Source organism: Notolepis coatsorum (genome assembly GCF_963971535.1).
Source record: "Notolepis coatsorum genome assembly, chromosome: 6".
Taxonomy (NCBI): Eukaryota; Metazoa; Chordata; class Actinopteri; order Aulopiformes; family Paralepididae; genus Notolepis; species Notolepis coatsorum.
In genome coordinates, this window is record NC_140170.1 from 181,490,355 (window position 1) to 181,505,416 (window position 15,062).

General features: G+C 40.5%; 1 protein-coding gene and 1 pseudogene across 2 annotated transcripts in view; both read right to left on the bottom strand.

Moving 5' to 3' along the window:
* Nucleotides 1-15,062, bottom strand: part of LOC311230844 (uncharacterized protein) — a gene marked incomplete at both ends in the record, with an annotated part of 512,928 nt that overhangs the window by 279,653 nt on the left and 218,213 nt on the right. The gene's annotated exons all lie outside the window — the stretch shown is intronic.
* Nucleotides 8,310-15,062, bottom strand: part of LOC311230716 (heat shock protein 30-like) — a 100,165-nt pseudogene continuing 93,412 nt past the window's right edge. Inside the window, exons 4-5 of the transcript in view lie at nt 10,215-10,260; nt 8,310-8,325 (exon numbers count right to left, since the gene is read on the bottom strand). The product of the transcript in view is annotated as a heat shock protein 30-like (transcript). The remainder of the gene's footprint in view (nt 8,326-10,214; nt 10,261-15,062) is intronic.

Below are 15,062 nucleotides of genomic sequence, written 5' to 3' on the forward strand. Positions count from 1 at the left end.
CCCGAGACTATTTGATAACTACGATGTGGAAATGATACCCAATGCATTATCAGATCACTGTTATTTACTCCTAAAAGGAACATTTGGTATACTATCATCCAGAGCACCAAGATGGCGATTTAACACGATGCTGCTCAATAACAAGGAATTCATTACACAAATCAAAGAAGCTCTTACGGTATTCCTACGGATGAATGCGAATTCGGTGCAGGACCCCAGAATATTATGGATGTCGGCAAAGGGAATGATCAAGGATTTCACTGATAGCTTTTCCTCCCAAATACGCAAGAATCGATGCTCAAAACTGACTGAACTGGAAACGCTTTACTCAACGTTATTTAATTCTTTACAATACAACAACTCCGTTCGACTGGAAAATCAAGTCAATATACTAAAAAAAGAGATTAACGCCATATACAGACAACAATCTGAAATGCAAATACGTAGCACAAGACAACAGCAGTACTCCCAAGGTTCCAAACCAAGTCACCTATTAGCTATGCGATTAAGAGTCAACGCAAAATTTGCAGATATAACTACCATTAGAGCACAACAAGGACTTGTTACAGAACCCAAAGAAATAAACATGACATTCAAAGAATTCTACTCCAACTTATACAAATCAGAAACGACCTTCGATCAAAACAAAATGGACACATATCTTAATCAAATTAACCTCCCTAAACTTTCAGAGGAGGACGCTAAACAGTTAGAAACACCGATCACACTAGATGAACTTAGGGAGGCCATATCTGAAATGCAAAGTGGTAGGGCTCCTGGAAGAGACTGTATCCCACCAGAAATGTACCTCTCTTGTTGGGACATAATTGGTCCCTTATTACTAAATATGATTTTATACTCAGTCAAGGAGGGGAACTTCCATAAGAATGACAATATTGCACTCATAACAGTCCTCCTTAAAAAAGACAAAGACCCCACCGAGTGCGGTAGTTATAGACCTTTAAGCCTCCTCGGAACCGATATCAAACTGTACTCTAAGGTATTAGCCATCAGACTACAAAAGCATATGACGTCTTTAATTCATCCGGATCAAACTGGCTTCATAAGAGGCCGCTTGATCACTGATAACATAAGACGATTACTACACGTACTAGATGCTAACAAGGAAGACAACACACCTAAGGCGATGCTGTCCCTGGATGCAATGAAAGCTTTTGACAGGTTGGAATGGTCGTATCTATGGGCAGTATTAGAAAGGATGGGGTTAGGAAAAGGATTCATTGATATGATTAAAGTATTATACAAAGACCCATCGGCCATGATTACAACAGGCACAATCACCTCCGAAATCTTTCCGGTATCACGTTCTTCCAGACAAGGTTGCCCTCTTAGTCCCGGACTATTCGATCTATCATTAGAGCTTTTAGCACAATATATAAGACAATCCCAATCCATAGAACCAATTGTAATCAAGGGCACACAACACAAAATGTGTTTATATGTGGACGACGTAATACTGTTCATGCAAAACCCCAACACCGCATTGCCTCATCTTCTCAAGTTGATTGAGGACTTTGGAGATTTATCGGGATTTAGGATAAATTGGCCGAAGTCGGCCTTCCTCCCACTTAACGCCCCTGCAAAAAGAAATATAACCCTCCCAGAAGAGATACCGATGGTAAAACACTTTAGATGTTTGGGAGTTGAAATATTCCCTACCATAAGCCAAACAGTGAAGCACAATTACATAAAAATCCAAAACAAAATCAAATACGACCTTGTCAGGTGGTCAAAACTTAAAAACTCAGTACAGGCACGGATATCAATAGTTAAGATGGACGTCCTACCTAGAATCAACTTCTTCAGCTCAATGCTACCGTTACCCCCTCCAAAGGGTTACTGGAAAGAATTACACCTCCACATACAAATTTATTTGGAATAACAAACCACCATGTATAAAAAGATCCACCGCACAGAGAAACAAAGCAGACGGTGGTATGGCATTTCCAGATTTCTACCACTATTTTAAGGCGTACACTTTAAGACCACTGACAACATGGTTTGATCACCAAGCATCAGTATCCTGGAGAAATTTAGAAGAAAATATAGTAGCTCCATATAGGCTGAAGGACATAGTATACACCAAATTATCAATTAAGCAATGCGAACGGAAATTTGGCCCCATAATCACTCATGCGATCCGGATATGGCGTGAAACACAAATTCTATCCCACATAAATGGCATAATCATACTCCCTTATTCAATAACAATGCACTCTTGATTGGAAAACAACCTATAAGATTCCCTAAATGGGAAAAGCAAGGCATACACTCATTAGGAGACGTTTTCAACAAACAGGGTTTTTGTAGTTTCGATGAAATACGCAAAAAATGTAATCTCACCAAGTCCACATATAATTTTTACGCACAGTTATTGGCATGTTTGAAGGCTCACAGTGTTCCATTAACGATACCAATTGCACACCACAGATACCACAATTTTTTCTTGACTTGATATTTAAAGAATCTCTTGTTCCAAAGCATTATTGAGCAAAAGCTCAACTATTTCACAAATGAGGACCACTTAATAATAGTTTCATACAGGCTAAAACACTGAGAAGCACACATTTAATATAATCGTATGACTTTGCTGCAGTCTCGTTCTCTGCGCTCGCCTCCACACTGTTTGGAACATATTGGGCGCATCTGGCAAACTCACTCAAATATTAATAATAATAATATTAAAATATTTCTTAGTGATGCACGATATATCGGCTGCCGATATAATATTTTATAATATCCATTTTTACACATTGGTATCGGCCCGATATGGTCAGATAAAAAAAAAAATGTTTTTTTTAACATGTTTTGGCCTTAAATAGTTTAAAAATATCAGTCATTTCTGAGAATAACTTACAAAAGTAAAAAAAAATATATGCAATCTGAACTTTTTTCTAGTTAAAATAAAGGTTTGAAATTAAATTAATTAGCATCAGTGGTATTCAATACTGAGTGAAATAAGTGAAAAACAAGATTTTACATGCAGCATGTGTGAAAGTGTCTTTAGTGTGTTTACATTGCATACTGTATTTTGTCATAGCCTGCACCCTCATACATTATAAGACCAGTGTTGGTGTTGTGCGTTATTGATTGTTTTAAGCAATCAGAGAGAGAGAGCCTTTGATGTGCCCTTTATTTTTGGTTGAGCACCAAGGTTGAAATGTGAAAGCATATTACTGTTCCACTGGATTTCCTGTTGATATCATTCTCAAATATCTACACATGGCAACCGTTGTCCCTTCCATTGCCATGTTCAAAACAATGGTTGCTATGTTACGGGCATCCATGTTGGAAGACAAAGAACTACGCAAACATTAACACTTTCAGTGCCAACAATGAGAAATATCGTCGTTTAATCGTTATTTTTTTTAATTAGTGATTTCCATTCATATTTCATCAATATAGCCTCACGTTACCAGTGGGGATCTGTTTGAGCTCGAACAGGGAAAATACCGCCCCCTATCATCTCTCCGGATGGTACTGCACCCCATTGGATTTGATTGAATGAAACGCATGGGGGAAAAAGAGTCCGGATTCCACATTTTACTTGTCAGGCAAGTAACCGGAGACGATCCCAGTTAGGGCTGGGCGATATAACGATAACGATAAATATCGCGATATATTTTAATAATCGATATCGAATATCGAAGAAGAAAAAATTATCGTTTTTTTTTTTTTTTATATATATATAGCATTTTTTTTTTTTGTGTGGTGTGGGGTGCTCATAATTACAAGTGCAACTGTGTAATTTATCCATTCAAAGTGAATGCAACTTGGCACAGTTGCAACGGAATATATTCGGCCCCTTGTTTTGGCTGGGCCTCCGTGTGTGTGTGTATCTGTGGCTATTTGCCTACGTTTTTGACACAACAAGTCAATGGTGAATATGTTCGGGTGATGCTGTATAACACACGCTGTGAGGCCTGAGTTGATCCGTGCAACAGGGCAGTTTTAAAACCAGAGACAGTGGACAGACTTGTCTTTCTTGCCTGCAACTTAAAGTAATGGCTTTGCTTGTCCAAATGACAATACTGACCAAATTGAGATTTATTTTTCTCTTGTCCATTTATTTGGTTTGCTTTCTAATTTAAAATACAGTTTGAAACCATCTGTACACAGTAGGCTATGTGTGCTAGCAGAGCTAGACTCCAGTCACGAGTCACGGTGCACATGTTTGGTGTTTGTCCACCAAAAAAGCGCCAAAAGATGGAAAATAAACTAGCAAAGCCAGAACTGTTCAACTCCCCTGGAGCCACAGCCAGCAGAGAAGCCGGTTTACTTTAGCTTTTAAACCAGCTGCAGCCTGAGAACTGGAGTGTGAGGGGATGTAACACTAAAGATGGCGGCAACGACAAAGAATTGCTGCAAAATAAACATACATATGTTGTTTTAAAAAAAGGAAAAAAAATCTTATCGAGAAATATGATAACATTATCATATCGTTATCGCGATATGATTTTTTGCCATATCGCCCAGCCCTAATTCCAGTCATTGCCCACCATCAGAACAGCGTGGAATATGTCTTTTGACCACCCAGTGTTGGATCAATAAACGCGATCGATATTTGGAATGGCGATCAGGAATTGGAATAATCTTTTTGGAGAACATCTGATCTGAGGTAAGGAATCTATTTGACCAGTATTGGGATAATCGGAGCTGTTTTCACCTATATATCAACGTGTCCCCTATGTGTGTATGTGGCTGTGAGTGTGTGTAGCTGATCAGGAAATAAGATAATCGATTTTCAGCCCGCTTCTATAGCGTGCATAAGTACACATATACTATCGATAATCTAGCGTTTATTTGAAAACTATTCATAAATAGGCCGAAAAATGACAACGTGTTTTGTGTATTACAGTAAAGCGTGATTCCTGCAGAATCTATTTTTTTCTGAAAGTTTAAAAAAAACGAGTGTTTTTCATAATGGTATAAAACGGAAATTAACCGATTAAAAAAAACAATCCGTTTTGACAATGTTGACTGCAAACAAGTCATTGATAAGCGACGGTCGTATTAGACACATAGCCATAATTTAAGATATAGTTTATGCATTCACAAATGTGAGAGCTGTCATTGAATAGAGCGGTGGCACGCAACAGGGTTAATAGGACTGGCACGGCTGGCACGGAAAGTGTTAAGTACAAGGCCTCTATTTAAACATTTTCAAATCTTCTTATCAGAAGGCCTCAATTCTGCACCACCAGCGGCCAGTCTGTTGTTATTTCATAATTTATTTCCTTTGTTGAACCAGACCAGGCTTTAGCTCCACTATTTTCACCTTGGTTAACAACCAGGAAAGAGAACATATTGTATTGTGGTTGAAATCTAGTAATCCATGCATGAAAATTATCTTTTATTTTCAGATAATCTCTTGGTTACATCAAGATTGTGCCATGAAGGCAGTGTTATGTTTATATGTGATGTTTTTACAATGAAGTGGAATATATTGGATCACATAATCCTCTCAAAGTAACTCTGAAGTAACATGTTCATGCATTCAAGATATATCTTCATTTTTCACATTCTGTTAATAGTGAATATACGGTACATTAAACAGTAAATATTAATTTGTATTCATTTTATTCTCGTCATTGTGCTGTCGTAGGTACTAATCTTGTAGTTCCACTTAGATGGAAAGACATGCAGGACACAACTGCTATAGAAAATATTGTTTTATGTGATTGAATGGAATAAACTTCTTAATTTAAAACAATACAGCACTTTGGCAGAACATTTTCAATCTTTAGGAATCAAATGTATTGCAGTTCACAAAGTCACCATCAATATTGTCTGCTCTGGGAGTGGAGACCACTAGTCACCACCACTAACTTGTGTTTAAGAAACCTTGTTTAAATATGCTAATAATAACGCATATTCATGTGAAAAAGTAGAGCCAGGTACTAATATTTAATTGTGTGCCCAGGTAAATGAGAAGCCATTCTTCCTGTTTTCAATAATCAATATTGAGATCTGGGGGAAAGCCCAATGCCAGTGATGTATCCAGGAGAGGTCATATTCCACGTGGAATGAACTCCTATTGAGCGGAGCATGTAACGCCTTACTTATAAATAATAAAGTACCTTGGACCTAATGAACTAAATGTTAACAAAGTATATAGAACAAATATTATTCAGTTTTTGAATTAGAGGTAAACAGATGGATAGGTCTTTACTGAATGTGTCATTAGGAAGTGAAGTAGAAGCCATTCTCAGGTCATCAGGTCTGAGACTTGAGTAACGATAATCAATAGTTTAACATCAAATTCCTCAATAGGTGCTTAATCATGATTATTATGCCCTCTAAAGTAAATGTTACTGTATTTATAAAGGACATTTTAATATAGTTAAGTAACAAAGAAACCCAAATAAAAATAAAAACAGGATTTTACACGTTAAGAAAATGCCTGCAGGTTGTTTTAAAATTTTTATCAAACTTTATTTATATAGCGCCTTTTTGTGCAAGATTAAAATACAAAGTGCTGAAGAAGTCATATAAAATAAATGCAACACAGTAATTGAAATGGGAATAAAACAATGTAACAATAGTGGTAATGAATTAGATCAAAGCTAATTGTAACTGAGGGGTACAATTCCCTGACTGTATTGTTAAGTATGGTATTATTAAACCACTACCTCTTGTACTTTAACTTCTGGCCATCCAGTACATGATATAGATATGATGAACACTTTCCCACCTGATGAAACGAAGTCCACACAAATGTACAAATCGAATATTTAATATAGCAAAAGGTATATACAACGTTCACTTGTTTACACTTATGATTTGAAATGCACTTGTATGGCAAATGAGTATTCGTAGGTAAATCAACATTGAATGTCCAATCTCTGGTTACGCAGGGAGTAAGTATACAACCCGGTTCTTTAGGAAACTATAGCGATGGTACTTAAATGATTATAGCTGGATACACTAAGGGGGGGGGGGGTCCCGCTGTTTGTAAGACAGTAGGAGGGGGGGTTAGAGAAGCCGCTGGCGGTATCCCATCTGGCCGACGATTTCTTGGGAGAATTCAAAGTCTTGAACACGGTGCCCACAGAACCTCGGTCCGCAGATGAATACAGCTGGACCCTCTGGTGGACGGTAGCTGCCGGTCCACAACGGAGAGACGTGAGGCGACCTCACTGGTGTAGAGCGCCGTCTCACCTGGACTCCTCTCCGGGGGGTAGTTCCAACACTCCGCAGTGTTGGCCGTTATCCATGGAATAATCAAAGCACCCAAAGCATAATCCAAGCCGTGGAAGGCTCGCCGTCGTCCGGGTAGAGTAATCCAATGTACAGGTCTCCTCGTCCTGGCCCGGAGCTCCTCGGATGCAAGCACCACTAGTGGTCTGCCCAGCCTGGTTAAGACTCCAGATAACGTCAGGAACGATGGGGGTGCTGCTCACTTTATAACTCTAACCGACGATGCACCATACATAAACAGACTATTATTAGCTTAATAGAATACGTCCAACTCGACGGTATAGTGCCAAACTATGACAATTCAACTATTAATCCACACGATATCTCAATGCCTTTTCTGAGGCCAAGTAGGCCTTACTGCACCACACGTGCGTCGTGGGTGAGGCTTCGCGTCTGTTACCCAGTAGGAGGTAAAGAACTAATGGACTAAAAGGGAAGTTCTACTTTACTTGCGCCATATATATATGCGCTGTGAACAAATAGTACCATTCGTATTTCGCCAGACGTATTCCTACGCGGAACCGGGCTTGCCTCGGCATGTTGGGCGGCACGATTGAACTTGAACCTAGGGGTATGGCTGCTGGCGCCAGGTTCTCGTCCAATGGTAGAATGAACTATTATGGGCTGTTTAGTAGACTAAAGGGATATTCAGTGCATATTGTACAAGGAATATACAGGGGATATCAAACGATATACAAATACTATTAAATATATATATATAAATAAATATATATATTCGGTTTAATCTGATCCTTCACAACACTAATAGATAAAATAGCATGGTGAGACAGAGACTCTGTGACCGCTATGAGGACCGTCTCTGTGGAGTGACCAGTCCTGAAGCCTGACTGATTAGAGTCTAGGAGGTCATTCTGTAAGAGATAATCAGAAAGTTGGTTGGATACAGCATGTTCAAGTGATTTAGAAAGGATTATGAGTGGTGTGACTGGCTTGTTTCAGGGAGGTGGGAACCAGACCGTACCAAAGTAGTGCCCGAACGAATCACCCACATCATTAGTTTAACCATTTATTATAATGCAGAATAAATGTCAATGATAAAAGTTATTCTTGGTGAGGTGGTTCTACTCTTAGGCGTGCTCCCTCCTGCAAGAGAGATTAAAGCATAACGTTTAATGTTCAAGTCAAGAGTTTTATTTGTCACGGCATACAAGCATACAGTGAAATGCGGGGGGTCTTGCCCGCAACGATTGTGCAATAATACAATAATAAGAATAGGATGGGAATAAGACATTTTCAGGCATTAAAGCGTTCCGTCTCCAGACGGATTTCCATCAATTTGATTGGGAGTTCCGTCAATTTGATTTGCAGTCTGACGGAATTGGCTACCTGGTATAATATGATTTGTAGATGTATACAGATTGAAACTAAATTGAGCCAATCAGAGGCGGCAAATATCATTAAAAATGGCTTTTTTTTCTCTATCGCGGCGCGGCAGTCATTGGCGAGCTGCGGAGCAATAATAGAAGGACTCAGCGACTCGAGAGACAGGGTTACGCTGCTCGCTCCGCGGTTGCAGCTGGAGGCTATTGGGCGAGTGACATTCGCGAGGTCTGATAGGTCTGTCCGCCACATAGGTAACAAAATAGTCATGTAAAATAATTTAAACTGCGGTGTGTTTTGGTTTTACGACAGTCACCTTTTTTGCAGCCTCGCGCGTCAACTCTCCTTGTTTACCGACGTCGCATCCACCACCTGCTTGCACTAACGTTACGCACGCCTGCTATACCAATTAGCTAACGTTAGCATAATAACGTTAATGGAAGGAGTAAGCCGGCCGCTAAGAAGAAAACCCACTGTGGTGTTCTCAGACGAAAAGGATGACAAAAGAAAGTTTCGAGAGGAATGGAAGTTTGAAGATAGCGGTGTTTCAAGAGACTGGCTAGGCTACTGGGGGCTGTAGTGGTGAGTTAACTTGTTCTGTGTTCCGCAACTATGTCAAAAAGAAAAACAGAAACAACATGTTTGTCATTGTCGTGTTACTTCACAGCACAAATACGTGAGTCCCCTGCTGTGGTTGTGACTATCCTTTATTAGCTTAACTCTGTAGCAACATCACACAGGTGTATCTGTGTAGACAGTCTCCTCCCCACCGTATGCATATATTCTCTCCCCACCGTATGTATATATTCTCTCCCCACCGTATGTATATATTTCTCTCCCACCCACCCACCCCCTCCTAATGTACAGTCTCCTCCCCATCATATGTATATATTCTCTGTTAGGATCTATGGGTAACATTACTGTATATTTGCATATCGTATATGTCACAAATGTAACAGTACTATATACCTGTATGTCATGTATGTCCCTATGCCTTAAATGTCGTGGACAGGGTGTGTGCTGCTAGTGTGTGAGCATATACAGTGTGTTGTGTGTGTGCTCATGTGTGCTTGTGTGTGGAGAGTTCAGTGTTCAAGACTGATGGCCTGGGGGAAGAAGCTGAGCCGAAGTCTCTCTGTCCTAGTTGCTGCTGTTCGCAGGCGTTTGGACCGGAAATGGATCTAGGAGATCGCCATCAAATAAGTGGGATCTTTTTCCTCCAGTCTCATCGGCAAACGGTAAGATAGAGCCATATGAAATCCGTTTAATTTTTTTTCCAAATTCCATTTAATTTTTTTCCAAATTCCGTTTTTTCCGTTTTAATATTTCAGAATTCTGTATTTTGCTTTGTACGCTCATTTTACCATCAGAAATAGTGTCTAATAAGTGGGAATGAATAAATGTCCACAATTTAATAAGATATAACAGTCCATTTAATAGGGCTGTCTTAAATACTTACTTACATGTACCTTATATGTGACAAATAAAATAACATCTCAGTTAAGGCAACTCAAATATGTTCTACACCAATATATCTTTCACCCAGAGTGAAAATTGTGTAGTCCGCCGAGGTGGGAACGGTGTGAAACGATACAGCCTTCACTTTACGGCCTATAGGGACATTTTATTTCAATGATGCAGTCATCAGACACCATCCCATCTGGAGAGCCACGAGCAGGCCGCTGTCAGTCATCATGCCTGCAAAAAAGAAAAATTGTAAAATGTATGAAGCACAATCTCAGGAAGCTCATACAGAACCAAGTGTTTCACTGTAATGTACATGTACCTTATATGTGACAAATAAAACAAAACTTTAATTCATTATATTGTTTAAAATATATAAATCAGTACTACTGAGTAATAATGCTAATCAGGTGTATGTAGTGTACAGAGTTGTAGTATTATTATGTACAGTGATACAGGTATAAAGACACTGGTAGTAGTCATACTGGCCAGCAGCGTAACTAGTAAGAGTAGGTAAGGGATGTACAGATATAAATATAGTATCTACAGATATGTAAATGTCATTAACAGATTGCAGAATGGGTACAATACAGTACAGGACTTCAAAATTGCGAGAGTGACCCCTCTGCACAAAAAAGGCAGTAAATTAGACCCAGGCAACTACCGCCCTGTTTCTATCCTTACCTCCATCTCGAAAGTCATGGAAAAAATTGTATACGAACAGGTCGAAAAATACCTTGCGGAAAAAAATCTAATCTACGAATTCCAATCTGGCTTCAGAACATCCCACTCCACTGACACATGCCTTCTCTATTTAAACGACCACATCAAACAAGAGGTGGACGCGGGCAAATACTGCGGCATGGTCATGCTGGACCTACAAAAGGCCTTCGACACTGTCAATCACACCATTCTGATTGACAAGCTAAAAGCAATTGGTTTTGATAGTCTATCAGTGAGCTGGATGCAATCCTACCTGGAGGGGAGAGAGCAGATGGTGGAGGTAAACGGTACCCTATCCCCCCCCCTCACAGTAAACTGTGGTGTTCCACAAGGAAGCATACTAGGTCCGCTACTGTTCCTAATTTATGCAAATGACATGTCGTCAGCTTGTGACTGCAACTTGTTCCTGTTTGCGGACGACTCAGCCCTGCTGGTCTCTGACAAGAACAAATTACAGGTTGAAAAAACCCTCAGCTCAGAACTAAGCAAAATCTGCATATGGCTCGCTGATAACAAACTATCATTACACATGGGCAAAACAGAGTCCATTCTCTTCGGTTCAAATAACAAACTCAGCAAGACCGACGGCTTCTCAGTTACAGTGGGTGACAATATTGTCACAAGGAAAGAAGATATTACCTACCTGGGTTCCATCCTAGAGGCAAATCTTTCCTGTGACAAAATGGCATCCAATGTAATAAAAAAAGTCAACCAACGAACTCGTTTCTTGTACCGGATCTCCTCACTGGTAAACAAGAATACCCTGAAGACTCTAGCAGGAGCACTCATTCAAGGGTACTACGACTATGCTTGCACCTCATGGTACCAAAGCACCTCAAAGGCGCTAAAAACAAAATTACAAACATCTCAAAACAAACTGGTCAGACTACTGCTTGACCTTACTCCTAGAACCCACCTCACCCCTGCCCACTTTGACAACCTAGGATGGCTTAGAGTAGACGACAGAGTACAGCAACTTGCAATGGGCCTGGTCTACAAGATACACTACACAACCAAGGTACCCATGTACATGACTAAATACTTCCCAAAGGTCAGTGAATACCACGATCACAACACCAGAGGGAGCTCCACAAATCATGTTAAACCCAGATTCGGCTCAAACAAGGGACTAAACACGTTTCGCAATTATGCCACATCAATGTGGAACGCCCTACCCAAAGCTGTAAAGGAATGTGAATCACTACCCACTTTCAAAAACACTCTCAAAAAACACCTAAGGGAGACTGCAACTCGAAACTGGCCCCTGTAAATGTCCGAACACAACCCCCGCCAATGTACAGTAAATTACCAAGTATGGTCTTGTCAATAATCCAATGTACAGTGTTGTTTGTACAGTTGTACAGTGTCCCCCACCCACCCCTCCTACCCACCCCCCCCCCCCCCCCCACCCACCCAACCACCTCCAATGTACAGTCCCCACCCACCCCTCCTACCCAACCCCCCCCCCCCCCCCACTCCTACCCAACCCCCCCCCCCCCCCCCCCCCCCCCCCACACTCCTTCCCACCCCCCCCCCCCCAACCACCTCCAATGTACAGTCCCACCCCCACCTACCCAATCCAATGTACAGTTTCTACGCCTAATGTATATACTCTTTTCTTTCTGGACTCTTTTTGTATCACAAATACAGTACTGTAATTGCAAATCTGGTATGTCATAAATGTATAGATGTAGCAGTACTGTCTATCTGTATGTCATGTATGTCATATATGTTACGATGAATTGGAAATGGGGGACCCTGGTGTAAACAAGACGAAAGTCTTTCTCTGGTCTGCATCCCCTTAACAATTGTATGTATTGAGCTGTACTGCACTGTACCCATTCTGCAATCTGTTAATAAAGTTTTCATTCATTCATTCATTCATTCATTCATTCATTCATTCATTCATTCATTCACAGCTCAATACACACAATTGTTAAGGGGATGCAGACCAGAGAAAGACTTTCGTCTTGTTTACATCAGGGTCCCCCATTTTCAATTCATAGTGATATATATTTTTGGTCATACACTTACAATATTTAGCAGCTGGGAAATACATTATTTTATGTATTCAGGGCCATTTCACGTTGATTAAACGTTACTCATTACATCCTGCTAAATGAACGTTAGCTAATGTTACGCCAGTGTTGAAAAGCCTTGAGGTCGCATTCAAGTTTCGAGGGACCATAACGTTAACTTGACAGCAATGTGGATATGCTTTATTTGAGCAGTTGCTACTGTAACGTTACCTTAGTTGATTGTCGTTCTGACATAACTGCAGTAAACAAACTAACGTTAAACCTAAGTTAACTTACCAGTAAATTCAGTACAGCAACAGACAGCTGAAATCCACAGGACAGCGTGATCACAATAATCCACGGTCCAGTTACATTTCCCCCAACCAGAGCCACAGTCTGCGAATCAGAGGCAGAGTAGGGGCGGGTCTTCGGGGCCAGCATGTTGGGTTGTCTCAACGCAAATAATAATAATAATAATACTGTACATCTCAGCTGATTATCCATAAAAAAACGCACGTTAATCGAAAATACCACACCATTACTGTACCAATGACAGTCAAATAATCAACAGAAAAGCATTACATTGCAAAATAATATGTCCATGTCTGTAGTGTGTGTCGCACACACACACACAGCGGTGCGCTGGATGGATATAATTCCAACTTGACTTTGCGCCTCCTGGCGGCACAAAACAGAAGCCGCACCCACCCTAATAAAATCATTTGACGAGGGCGTTAACGGGGCGGTAGAGGCCGTTGGAATGACTGTAGAAGGGATCTTAATTTCCAATGCTGGATCTGTAGGTTATAAGCAGTGGTGCGAGTGTTCAGAGCCACTCGGATAGTACTGTCAACCAGGTCCGGACTGGCCATCGGGAGCACCGGGAGTTTTCCCGGTGGCCTGGCCTGCACAGATAAAAAAAAAAGGTATATAAAAAAAAATATATATATATATATTTTTTTTATTATATATATTTTTTTTTTTTTTTTTGCCAGGCCATTGTTTCTAGTTGTGGCGGCGGCGCGGCGCGTTAGTTTTTAGATAACCAGGTGGGTGGGGAACAACCAGGATTTCACTGTCTGCGACAGAGTTGGAGAACTATCTGACTCTCTCTCCCTCACGCGGACACACACAATGGAGCCATGCTGCCGCTTGTGATTGGTGGAGGCGGGACCAGGCGATACAACTGATTGACCGTGGAGGCGGCGAATGGAATGGCAGATGGCACACTCCCAAAAGGAGTTGTTAAATCTGACATTACAAAAAACAATATGTGGTGGTTATGATTGGGGCTGAAGTTGAATAAACAATTTATGAAAGAGAGAGTCAAAATAATTCAAAGATAATTCAAAGATTACACACCTTTGCCACATTGGCTACAAACATAATCACTGCAAAGTTATCAAAAAAATAAGAATCTGATCAGACACAAGGGTTAAGTTGTTGTTCCCTTTCTAATTCCCTCAAAAACATCTAGTCTAGTTAATGTGATCAATATTATTTGACAATTGATGCTTTTTGTTGGAAATTTCAGTCAGTGAGCTCATACTTTGAGCTCATTTTATAGTTAAAATGATTGAGACAACGCAATCTTCTGTCTTCGTTGTGCATGCATGCGTGTGCTCACCACACGTGATACATGTGTCACTATTCTGGCAGTGTCTACTGTTATTATAGTATTGTAATGAAAGGTCTGTTATTTAATGTTTGTGTAAAGGGCTATTTTAACTGTTGATGGGTAGTGCATCAGTAAAGTGAATATGGTATTGTGCTCTTGCCTTATTTGAATAGGTGGAGAGAGTGGTTAACTGTATTATAATAGTAAATAGAAAAATATGTTGTGCTCTTGCTTTTTTCTTTTTGAAGGTGGAGAGAGTACCATTGCTAGTGCCACAACAGTTGTATTTGAGGTTCATAACAGTACATTGTACTAAGCAATTGTTGGCTCATTAGTTTGTGATTCACATGCACTAAAATTCACCAGAATGCAGGAAATTAAGTCTTTGTAACTAAAATTTTCCGGGTGGGGGACCCCCAGACCCCCCACTTAAAAAGTGGCCTGATTGGGGCTATATTTCGCGCTATATCTCCCGGTATGAATTATTTCCCCAGTCCGGCCCTGCTGTCAACCCACGGTTTCTGGTTCGGGAAGACCCTGACGTTCTTCGTGGGGACAATGCTATCGGCTAGTGTTGCTATAAAGCTAACAACAACATCCGCAAACTCACTGATGTCACTGGAGCTCGACTGATGCATCCCCCAGTCGACGTCATCGAGTGCGTCCTGTAGCGTTGC